Source organism: Solanum pennellii, chromosome 10, assembly GCF_001406875.1.
Source record: "Solanum pennellii chromosome 10, SPENNV200".
In the NCBI taxonomy this organism is placed as follows: Eukaryota; Viridiplantae; Streptophyta; class Magnoliopsida; order Solanales; family Solanaceae; genus Solanum; species Solanum pennellii.
Genome location: NC_028646.1, coordinates 71,243,349 through 71,256,541, shown reverse-complemented (window position 1 = coordinate 71,256,541; position 13,193 = coordinate 71,243,349).

The window sequence follows — 13,193 nt, the reverse complement described above, 5'->3', positions numbered from 1 at the left end:
CACTAATTTGAGAAGAAAACTTGAGAACTTGGTCTTCTTCTCCAAGCTTCCAATGCTTTTCAATGGAGGTTTAGTAGGGAGAGAACATAGAGACAAGTGAGTGATTTGGGGAATTGATTTGTGAGGGTAAAAATGACTTAAAACTGACCCTTAATTAATATATAACCCTCACCTTAAATACCCAAAAGACTCCTCACTTAAATGGGTATTTTATGAAGTTAAATTGACTTAAAAGCGATGTCATAAAATTAACGATATGGCTTCACGTCGCGGGGGCACTTCCAAATCTTTTTTTTGAAATACGGCTTGAGAAAGTGAGACTTGTGAAAGCCCCAAGTTATGAGGAACTTTTTTCCTACAGGGGGTGGAGGCGCGACACCTGATGACCCTCACATTTTGGCTGTTCCCAGGCTGCTTTGCAGCCTTCTTGCCAATGTTTGGGTTCTCCTCAAGGACCCTTTGGTTGGTTTTTGAGAGTCATAACTAAAGGTTTTGACCCTATAAACATTATTTCCCCTATTTAAAGTATTTTTAAAAGTTTTAGACTTCATACTACAGTCCGAAACCTTCACAAAACATAAGGACGTCTACTAGTTCAATTTCGCTAGTTTCTGGACGTCAAGGTCTTCCTTTTCCGTTTCGGCTCTAATACTTCTAAATCAAGTTTATTACATTATTATAGGTCTGGAAATATTATTTAAATGATAATTTAACAGGTGAGACTCTATTCTAATTCATAGGACGTCAAATTTGTTACATTATCCCGCCCCTAAGAACATTCATCCATGAATGAAACCTAACCTTTTTATAAAGAAAGAAGGAGTCTAAATACTTGCAACCCAACAAACAACAACAACAACATGAACATAATAATAATGAGTGAGAGCTCATAGGGGTAGTCAACTCCATTAAACACATAATCACGACATTACACATGGCAACTCAATTCACAATTTACCGCATATAATAGCTCATCATTTCATATCACATAATGAGGAACTAACTTCCCAATATCAACATGAGCTCAACATGAACATCAAGAGTTACCATTAATTTCTTATTTCAAGCAACATTAAGCATGCTCACTACCACTCTCATGAAGTCAAATGTACACATTACAAATAAGTGCAAGTTAAACATGAGAGAATATTTCAAAGTTAAGCATGGATCTTTGTAAAGATATGCACATACTAGAAAACAAGCTAAGTTCAACAATATTCATAGCTCTATTTTCAAGAGGAACTACTAACCTTAACTTTGACTAGGAGTAAGAGGAAAGATGAGGGTAGCGGGACTTCATGTCGGCCTCAGTATCCTATGATGCACTCTCAACAAGATAGTTTCTCCATTGGACTTCTATGGAGGCAACCTATTTATTCTTCAACTTCTTTTTATGAAGATCTAGGATATCAACCGGGACCTCATCATAAGAAAGGTTCTCATTCACCCCAACCCTTCAATCGGGAGGATGGACACCGGGTTGCCTATACATTTTTTTGAGCATAGAGACATGAAATACCGGGTGAACTGAGGCTAATTCACTTGGTAATTTCAAGTAATAAGCAACTTTCCTGACCCGCTTCAATATTACATAAGGTCCGGGGACTAAGCTTCCCTTTTCTACCAGATCTAATCAGCCCCTTCATGGGTGAAATCTTCTAGTAGATCTCCTTCTATTGTTGGCATAAGATTTTTTCTGACTATATGCTGTTTTTAACCTATCCCTTATAATCCGAACTTTTTCCATGGCCTCATAGATTATTTCAGGACTAAGGAGTGAAGACTCACCTACCTCAAACACCCAACCGAAGGCCTACATCTCCTACCATAGAGTGCTTCAACTGGTACCCTAGAAATATTTGTATGGTAGCTATTATTGTAGGAGAACTCGTTCAATGGTAGGTTATCATCCCAATTGCGCTTTAAGTTAATGACACAAGACCTTAACATATCCTCTAGTATTTTGATGGTGCGTTCTGCTTCCCATCCATTTAAGGATGAAAACCAGTGCTAAGTTTCACTTGACTACCTACACCTTTTGGCAAAAGCTCCAAAAAAGAGAAGTGAAGTGGTGACCTCTAGCCGATATGATGGACAAAGGATCCTATGCAAACTCACAATCTCACTAAGGTACAACCTAGCATGTTCCTCCATCGAATAAGTAGATTTGACGGGAATAAAATGGGTAGATTTTTTCAAAGTATCAGCAATCACCCATATTGAGGCATTTTGCCTCAGGGTTTGAGGCAAACCTACTACAAAATCCATACTGATATCTTGCCACTTCAAAGTAGGGATATCCATCACTTGAGTCAAACCTCCGGGCTTTGATGCTTGGCCTTAACTTGTTGACAATTAGGACACTTAGACACAAACTCCACTATATAACTTTTCAAATTATCCCATCAATAGACCTTTTGAAGATCAAGATAAATTTTGGTGGCACCCAAATGAATAGAATATCGGGAACAATAAGCTTCATCCAAAATTTGTCTGCTTAGGTCATCAACATCTGGTACACACAATCTACTTTTGTACCTAAGTACCCCATCTCCCCTTGGGAGAATGCTTTATTAAATTTACTAAGAACTGATTCATTCAATTCCATCAATAGAGGATCAAGGTTTTGCTTAGACTTCACCTCCACAAATAAAGATGATTCAGAATTATGTTGAATCATGAACTCTCCTTTTGGAGAATCTTCTAACCGAACATCCAACCGAGCCAATCTATGTACCTCTTTCACTAACTCTTTCCTATCATTGTGAATATGTGCTACACTACCCATTGACACTTGACCTAGATTGTCCACAACCTCATTGGCCTTGCTGGGGTTGTAGAGAACACTCATGTCACAATCCTTCAAAAGTTCCAACCACCATATTTGTATGAGATTCAACTCCTTTTGAGTGGACACATATTGAAGGCTCTTGTGGTCCGTAAACACATCCACATGTACCCCATATAGATAATTTCTCCATATTTTTAAAAGGAAAACTACGACCACTAGTTCAAGATCAGGAGTTGGATAGTTCTTCTCATTCATCTTGAGTTGTCTGGTGGTATATGCTATCACCTTGCAATGTTGCATGAGGACACAACTCAAACCTACTCTATAAGTGTCACAATGTACTACAAATCCTTTGGTACCCTCCGGTGAGGTCAACACCGGAGAGGAGGCTAGCTTATGGTTCAACTCTTGGAAACTTCTTTCACAAGCTTTCGACCACTTAAGCTTAACTTTCTTCTGGGTTAGTTTGTCAAAGGAGAGCAATGGATGCAAACCCATCAATACATCTCCTATAATACCCGCATAAACCCAAGAAACTTTGAATATCGGTTGGAGTCAAAAGTCTAGACAAATTCTTAACTGCTTCCGTTTTCTTCAGATCGACTTCTATACCCTCTCTTGAAACAACGTGACGATGAAAAGCAGCCAATCTCAACCAATATTCACATTTACTATATTTAGCGAAAAGTAGAAGTTCCTTGAGGACTTATCCTCAAATGGTTCATATGCTTATCCTCACTATTAGAATATACCAAGATATCCTCAATGAAGATAATTATAAAGGAGTCAAGGTAATTCCGTAACACTCTATTCATAAGGTCCATGAAATCCACCGGGGCATTAGTTAGACCAAAAGACATAACCATGATCTTATAATGACCATAGCTAGTTTGGACAACCGTTTTGAGTATGTCTTAGCCTCTCACCCTAAGTTGGTGATATCTCGATCTCAAATTGAATTCTGGAAAGTAACTATCTACTAGTACTTGATCAAACAAATCATCAATACTAGGGAGAGGATACCTATTCTTTATTGTGACCTTGTTTAGATGTTGGTTGTCAATATACATTCTAAGAGACCTATACTTCTTTCTCACAAACAATATCGGAGCGCCCCATGGAGAAATGTTTGGTTGTATAAAACCCTTATCTAGAAAATCCTTAAGATGAGACTTTATCTCTTTCAACATGGCCGGCTAAATCCAGTAAGAAGGAATCTAAATGGGCTTTGTATCTGGCAAAAAATCCATGCCAAAATCTATTTCCCATTTCACGAGGAATTCTGGGTAAATCATCAGGGAAGACATCCGGAAAGTCCTTCATTATAGGTACGAACTCTAAAGAAGGAGCTTAGTGTAACGACCCGCAACTACTCCTTAGAAGAAAGGGGCACTTTGAGTCGTGACAAGGTGTTCTTGACCTTTTGGGGTCTCGTACAAGCCTCATAACTATCGTTCATTACATAAGACATGAAAAGTAGTGCGGAATTTTAAACTTTTCACGACACTAATAATAATGTGGAAAAATCTTTTATAAATACTAAAATAAGTCTCGTCGTCACAAGAAAAATTAAAGACACAACTTAAATATCTTAGGATCACGACCGTTTACACTAAAAGAAAATACAAAATAAGTCTTATACATGTCTTAATGTAAAACGAAAGAAAAATAGACTATGTCCTCGAATATATGAGGACATACCGAGTCTTGAGAGAGTAAATTCCCAGGATTTTCCTTCTAGACCTTCACTTGCTTCCAACCTATACATATAGAGTGTAGAAAAGTATGGGGTTAGTACAGACATTTTACAAAGTATGTGATATGGAAAAACATGCAAAAGTTAATATTTTAGTATAGATAAAGCATTCATGCTAATTGAGCAAACCTTCATAACTATAGAAGTAAAATAAAATATAAATAATCATTTAGCATATCGAGTGGAACTTCTATAATTTTCGAATAATACTAAACTTTACAGTGAACTTAAGAAACCTTACAGTGAACGCTTTTTTCAGTTCAACTTAAAGTGAACCCATCCCATAGAAACTCACAATGATATCTTTCCCTTCGAAGTTTCAAGAAGGTTATCCTAAGACTCACTACGGTAAGACATGAAGGAACCGCTCATATAATCCCTTCAATACACACCTAAGTGATTCTTAAGACCACCTATTGATCCTCAAGACGACCCATTATAGGCTTACTTCGTTTGGACAACAAGGACACATTCTATAACTAGAAAATAGAGAAACATTCTTTCATTTAATGACTTCACATAAGTGCCCTTCTCCAAGGAAACTCCCACATTACACATAGTGCAATGTGAGAGTTGCAGCGCATACTACTATTCTCACCAAGTGCTCCTTGAGAATTCTCTTAGATTAGGCATACCACATTCATTATACATAATTTATTCATACAAGACATAGATTTAACACTATTTCTCAACATTAGACACGAAGTCACATAAGTTCATTTGCATCACATAATGACCCATTCATACATTACATATAAAGACATACCAACACTCCCCTTTCAAGTGCCTACTCGTGGAATTAATAGATAGCGTCGCATACCACCACCTACCCTAAGTAGTGAACTCTTTAGGATACTTAGTACATTACATTTTTTGTGGGGTCTAGCTTTAACCGACATAGACCATGAGAGATCGATATGGAATCCCGATATTATCCATTACCAGTTGAGGGATCCCTACTTGCCTAAGGTAGGGTCATTCTTGAGCTTTTACATGAATTTTCCGTTAGCTATTCCTATGCGGGCGCACAATTAAGGGATAAACAAATTGCTTATAGGTAACTCATTCTGTATTAACGAGGAGAACTCATCAGAAAAGGTATATTGGGTAAAACATCTGAACTAACAAAGTGTAACCACCCTTTCTTCAAATCCTCTTGGTTCTAAGCTTAACTCCCCCACGGAGTTTTAAACATTCATTACTAAAGTTTAAGGGATAACTATTGGACACCTCATCACAACTCACGAATGGTATCCATCTTCCAACCTAACCCAAAAAGCTCTCGGGAATAGTAAGGTTTCTATTAAACACTTCATCTCAACTCACGAAGAGTGTCCACCCCAAAACTCCCCTTCTTCGTACTATAGGAATAGTAGGGATAGTCTAGACACTTCATCTCAATTAACGAAGAGTGTCTACCCTAAAACTCACCATTCACATTCAATAAATTCATTAATTCACTCAGTGTGTGTGTGTGTGTACATCTGAGAACACCTTTCACATAATCACCATTGTCATAATATCGACTTCTAACATGCTTACACCTTCATTTATCAGATTTCACACACTAGCATGCTTAACTTGTACACATCCTTCATTTAACATAATTCAATTCAAGCTTCATAAAGTATATCAACAAGAATATCATCATTTTCACTTTACTTCATATATAAAGCCTTCAAGGCCATACTCACAATACACATATAAATAAATAATCATATACTTCAGGTAAACACCTCCACCAAAGGTAGACCATACCACTCAAGAATCATTTCATCATAAGAACTAAACAATATAACCAACTTACAATTAATCCAAGATTTCACCACCTTTTTTCAATATTTCACCAAAATAACATAATATGCACATATATGCAGTAGCTAACAAATAATACAATATAAGAAACTCAACTTTAACAATACCTAGGTAAATGCAACAAACCCACTTCATGAGCCAAAAGTTAATAATAATAATAAATATGGTTTCATTGAAGTTTGACATTAAAACCACAAACTAACACTAATAAAAACATAGGAATCTTTAAAATAGTTTCATGCAAAGATACATGCTTATAGTCAAGATTAGAAGAACTTAGAGTTTGTAAACCCATTTTGAAATATCTTTGAAGTGACTCCTTGTATGAAAGAAAGTTCAAAGATGAACTACCATACCTTAATATGACGAAACCTACAAGATTTTAAGACGAAATCAATTTGCATCCACAGACCAAGCTCCAAGATCTTGACTTTCAATGGAGGCTTGAGAGGGTTTTTGGAACAGAAGACCTTTTTAGGGTTTTAGGATTTTTTGATTTCTAATTGAGGGCTTGGGGTTTTTGATGGGTGAATGGGTGTATAATGACCTAAAATAAATATATAAAACACCCCCATAATACCCATAATGACCCCTACATCAATAGGACAATTTTAGAGAAGTCAAATTTTACTTAGATTTTCGAAATTATCATCGGGAAAGAAGCCCGCGAAGTGGAGCTGCTCCCGTATGAATTTTGAATATAAATATTGAGACAGGGGAGTCCGCTATGTGTCCATGTCGCTGACAATGATTATATCTAAGATTGACCAGGTCCGCAACGCGCACAGGTTTCTCGTATGTGCAAAACTTTGCTTCCTTTGGCAGCTTGCTTATGCAAAGTCTGGGTTCTCTTGGGGACCCTTAGGGTGGTCCGCGGACAGTCGTACCCGGAAATTTTGACCCTAATATATCCCTCTAGGTCCTAGGGTCATTCCCAAAAATTTTATACTCCATGCAACTCACATAAGTACATACAACATACAAGGATACACTAGCACACACGCAAGGCTAGTTTTCGAACATATAGGTTTTCCCTTGATGTGTGACTTCCAAACTTCACCAACTGACTTCTAATGCTGAAATACATAATTTTAACCCGTTATTAACTTACAAAACACATGCGAAGATCTAGTTAGACTTAGTTTATTTCGAGGGTCATTACATTCTCCCCACTTAGAAAAGCATTCGTCGTCTAATGACACTAAACACTGTCAGGGATATGAAGGACTCAAGTGCCAGATCACAACACATAAAATCATGGACGTAGTTATTCATAGTAAATGCACAAAACTCACAAGGAACACCAACTACATATCATTGAGCATTTTCAAGAAACACATACAAGTTTGAAACTATATCCACAATTCAAACCACACACTCATTTCTTCATTTATGGGGAACTACCTTCTCCAACATTAAACTGCTCAAATGCATCATTTCTTCACACATTGAAACCATTATTCAAGAAGTTACAATTTTGTCAAATTTTAACTTTTTTTACATTGAGCACCAAATCTTCACAGTGATGCATGCTTAATAATTCAATAATTCTTATTTTAACAAATTTATTAGAAGTCATGACCATATGAGAGACAAGATCATGTAAACTCATCTTACAACAAAAACAAACATCAATAAGGAATTAATACTTACCAGGACTTCCATTCCAGATTAGTGTCTCCTCTAATTGCGAGTGCATAGAAATGATTCTTCTTTGGAGCATTAGAATATAGTCCACCTTGAAGAGATTGCTTGACCTCCTTCCCTTTTACCTTGAGGTTAGGGAAGTCCCTCATCTTGTGACCCTTATTACCACACCCAAAGCAACAATTTGTACCGGCAATAAATATACCCAAGTGTTTCTGTCCATAAGTAGCACGCCTAGATCTCTCAAAAGCATGGCCACCTCCTTGGGAATTTTGGTTGGAAACCATATCCGTGTTCCCCATGGAAGACTCTTGATAATAGAACCTTTACTTAGGTTTGGCTTTTCATGGTTCATCAAACCTACGCCTCTTCCCATCCCTATTACTCTCCCAAATCTTGGACTCCTCAATTTGTTTAGCATACACCATGAGCCTAGAGATATCCATATCATTAAGGATCATTGCCGTACGAAACTCCTTTTCCACCAAGTTAGACACCTCTATCAGAAATTTATTCATTCTAGACCTAGGGTGGGTTACCAAGGTTGGGACATACTTAAAGAGTTGGGTGAATTTGAGACAGTACCCTTTCACACTCATTCCCCCTTAACGAAGGTTAATAAATTATACCAACTTTCTCTTTCTCAACTCTAAGGGGAAAAACCTATCAAGAAGATCCACTTTGAACACTTCCCAATCTACCGAACCTTCATCTAAGGGTCTCTCATCCATCCATTGTTCAAACAACAATTGAGCCATATCTTTGAGTTGATAAGCGGTTAGGTTCGCTCTTTATCTTTGAGTCACACCCATAACATCCACCACCTTGAACAAATAATCAATGAAATCTTGTGGATATTCATCCACCTTGGTTCCATGGAAAGTAGGAGTGTTTATCCTCATGAAATCCCGAATTCTAGAAGCGGAAATACTTGCATTTGGTTGAGATCCAACTACTAGGTTTGGTTGGGCAGCCAAATGATAGGTGAAGACTTCAGCTTGAGTCATCATAAGTTAGGTCAAAACCCTAAGGGAAGACCTTATCCCTGCATTAGTCATGTCCCCATCAACATAGTGAGTTTGAGGTCATTGGGACATTAGAGGCATTAGGGGCACTTGAGGTTCTTGAGGTTCTTGAGGGGGAACCACCTCATTCATATCCTCTTGTCCAACTATTTGGACTTCCTCACCACAGTGAGGTATCCTATAATTAGATACTCCTCCATCCTCCCTTCTATCGGGTGTCATCCTCGTATTCATGTCCTATAAACATAATAGAAGAGGTTGAGACAGACTGTAAGACCCCAAAAATGACCTGGGTGAACTAGATCCTAACATGTTAGTGTTGATGTTATAAGGTCCTAAATAGGTATTATGTGTTAATAAGGTAGTGTATAAGAGTTTCGATACATTAGAAGTCAAACGTCAAGGGACGACCAAAACGTTCGATGACTTAGTCACCTATGTGCCTTATATGTGGTTGTATGTGTTTATGTGTGATTAATGAGGTTATATGGTATTTAAATAAGTTATTATGATGTATATAGGCAGTGTGTCAAGTTTCATGAAGTTTGGAGGTGAAATGTTGAAGAACGTCCATGACGTTCAAAAGGTTTTCCTTAAAACGACCTTTTGTGTCTAAGCATGTTTCGTCATGTTGTATGTGTTCTCTTTTGATTAAATTCCTGTGGTAGGTTATAAACTCATATAAGATCGTGTTTGGGTTGAAAAAGTACGGGAAAACATGCTTAAGGACCATCCAAGGGTCCTTGAGGAAGGACCCAAAAAAAGTGCCAAGTGTCACGTCGCGCCACATCATATTTAAATTTTGCATCCGGATAGAGGCGGAAGGGTCTAGAGTTGTAGAGAGGTTTGCGGAAAACTCTAGAATAACTTAGACTTTTCAAGGAAGGCTTTGGAAGATCCTAGAAAGTGTAGACTTTTTTAGAATAGGGACTTGTAAGTAATTTTTATTTTCATTTTAGCCCCTATGAAGTAGCATAAATAGGTGGGCTCTCCTTTGTAAAACAAAACCAAGCAAGTTGTAAAGGAATCTTCCGAAGCACTACAAGCCTTCTTCCAAAGTTCTCTTTTGTCTTTCTAAGTCTTTCTTTACATTCTCTTAGCATTCCGAGTCTTAAAGGCTTACTTGAGCTTACAAGATCGTGAAAGATTTGTGAGTAAGTTGTCAAGTGCCGCACGGAGTCTTAGCAAATAGTCTAAGTCTGTGACACAAGGCTGCCCAAGAAAGCCCAAACCAAAGAGGCAGTCGATGCCCAGTGGGTCAATCGATGCCCCGTTGGTAGGATCTCATCGTTTGGGACTTAGCCTAGGGAGATAAGCTTCAATATTACAGTCTCTTAACCAATCGACGGAGGACACGACAGTCCGTGTGTGGACCTATGCCCCGTCAATGGGCAACCATCATTTGGAGTCTGTGTGCTGTGCAGGGCACTGTTAAGTTGAGGGGTAAATTTGTAGTTTCACCCCACTTCCAAATAAAAGGTTTGGCGGTTCCTAAGGGGTATTTTGGGTATTATAAGTATTTATATAAGTCTTAAACACATTGAAAGCTTTATGCTTCTAAATCAAAACCCCAAAATCCCGTAGAAATTCCCTAAGACTCCATTGAAGTCCAAAGTCAAAAAAGGTCTTGGTGTGACGAATTTAGTGGAGATTCTTCATCAAAGTGAAGAATTAGATTCATCAATATATGGATTTTGATCCTTGAAATTCTCTTCATCAAGGAGCCCAACTCTGAAGATATTTTCTAACTTTTAAAAGTTGAATTGTCCAATTTCATGATTCTACCATGGGTTCTTGCATTAATTGTTTTTTAAACGTTTATTGTGGATTAAATTATTATCGTGTTGATGATTTTAACCTATATTACCTATGAACCATGAATGGGATAAACCTCAGTTTTCTGCCAACTAATGGGTTACTTGATATTGACTTAATGTTAATGAATTATGGTGTCGTTTTCAATGGGCAATCTAGCGATGTAACAATTGTATTCAATTGATATATAAGTTGTATTAGATTAATGAATTTATATTGAATTGACATAGTTTCATTTATTTCTATAGTTTTTATGTATAATTGATCTTCATTGCCATTGGTAAGGGCCTTATGATATTGAATTGGATGATTTTGCATCGAATTGAGGTGTTGAGGATGAAGTGGTGGTATGCTGCGATTTCTTTTATTTTGATGTTGTTTATACTTCAATTATGTTGTGATTTATATGTTACACTTATGGTGGAGGTGTTATGTTGTTTACTTGCAATTGACGTGGCCTTGTCGGCATTATTTTATGTATTGTGATGATCATGGCCTTGTCGGAAAATACTTTAGGTAATGTGGATATTTGTGAAGTTGATTATCTGAATAATGAAATATCTATCTACATGTAAAGTCATATACGTGTTTTCCTATTCATGACATCTTAGGTGATCATGTTAGACTATGACTTTGACCTTATGTGTATAGTCTTAGGGTGGAATGTTGGTTATTCCTAGTTGACTATATGAGTCTATGTTGGTCACATTGATGATGTTATGATAGTGGATAGGATGAATTTAAGATGATATGGTTATGTTTATGTGTTTCTAGAATGATATGTATTATGAGTTAAAGTGAAGTATGAGTATGTGATGTCTTGACTTATGTCCTTTACTTGATGTATATATGAATATGAATATGAATATGTGATGTCTTTACTAAGGATGTTAAAGATCTTAATCTTGTATGTATGAATGAAATGAAACCTTAAATGATGTTAAGAGAGTCTTTTATGTGAAACCTTGACCTTGTGGTAAGGTTATGAATGTTGAAGTAGAAAGCCGTAATGGTATCCTTCAAAGTAATGGAATGATGGACTTTAGGTTGATTGGCTGGAACGGCATCATATAAAACCTTAGGAAATTCATAATGAGGTTCTTGTATCCATTGTAAGGTAACCCTAAAGGACCTCTTTGGTAGGGTAAATGTAATTGGGTTATGAACTTGTTATGGAACCCCTTTATAGGAAACCTGAATGTGAATTAATCTATGAGAATGAAGGCTAGCACCAAGAGAGTATGGTAAGGAAAGTAGTTTTAGTCAAAGAATGAGACAAACCTACAAAGCATGCCCTTTGAATTCCTTAACCATGAGCCTACATTTGATGTGTCTAAGTTCTACGATTGGCAAGTAGAAAAACCTCATCAGAGTAGGATAGAAATCTGGATTCCATGTCTTGCTATCATGATCTATGTCGGTAGCCTATTCTCATCATGTGAGATACTTACTAGCATTAGAGAAGTTCTATGAAGTTTAGGTGATGGTATGGGAGATATCTAGACAATGTACATTAGGCTTTAAAGGTGTTAGTTAGAGTCCCAAGGTCTTGTCCAAGACCATTACTTGAATATCCCTTATGTGATCTATGAGCCTCTTAATGAACTAATGAACTAATGACCTATGTTATAAAGTATGTAAATTAATAAGTACCTAATCTAAAGTTACTTAAGGATTCCTTAGCTAAAGTGTGAAGAGGGCATAAGGAATGATCTCTTCATGTCTTATCTTTGGAAGTCTTGAGAATGACTCTAGCTAGGGAAGGTGGTCGATTCTCTAGACATGATCTAAGACTTAGGTAGTCTTAAGGATTACTCAGGTAATCTTGAACAGGTCAATCACTGATGTTATCTTCTTGATTTACTTAAGTATGTCTTTTGATAGCCTTTATAGTGAGAATGTCATATTATTTATATGTTGATACACTTATTGAGAATGGTTCTATCCTAGGTAGTCTATGGGATCTCTTGAGTGTGTGTGTAAGAGATTGTACGGGCGGTCACTTCACAACTCACTCAAGTGAGATTTAGAGTCACCTTTGGTAGAAGAATCTTACATTGATGTTTATGATGTCTTGTAAGTGTGTATGTGACTCATCATAAGTAGTCTTAACGGTAATTTAGGTATGCCTAGAGAGGTAGAATGGGCAGTCTCTCTTTGTGTGACTTAAGTGAGTCTTTGGATAGCTTTAAGTGGGATAATTACTGTAACACCTTGAAAATACAAGACTCAATGTAAAGCCTTACATAGGTTTCATAAAGTCTAAACACCATTTCTACGTCCATTTTTAATGAATATAGGTCATTTAGGAGGTTTAAGAACACAAACGTCCAAAACGTCCGGG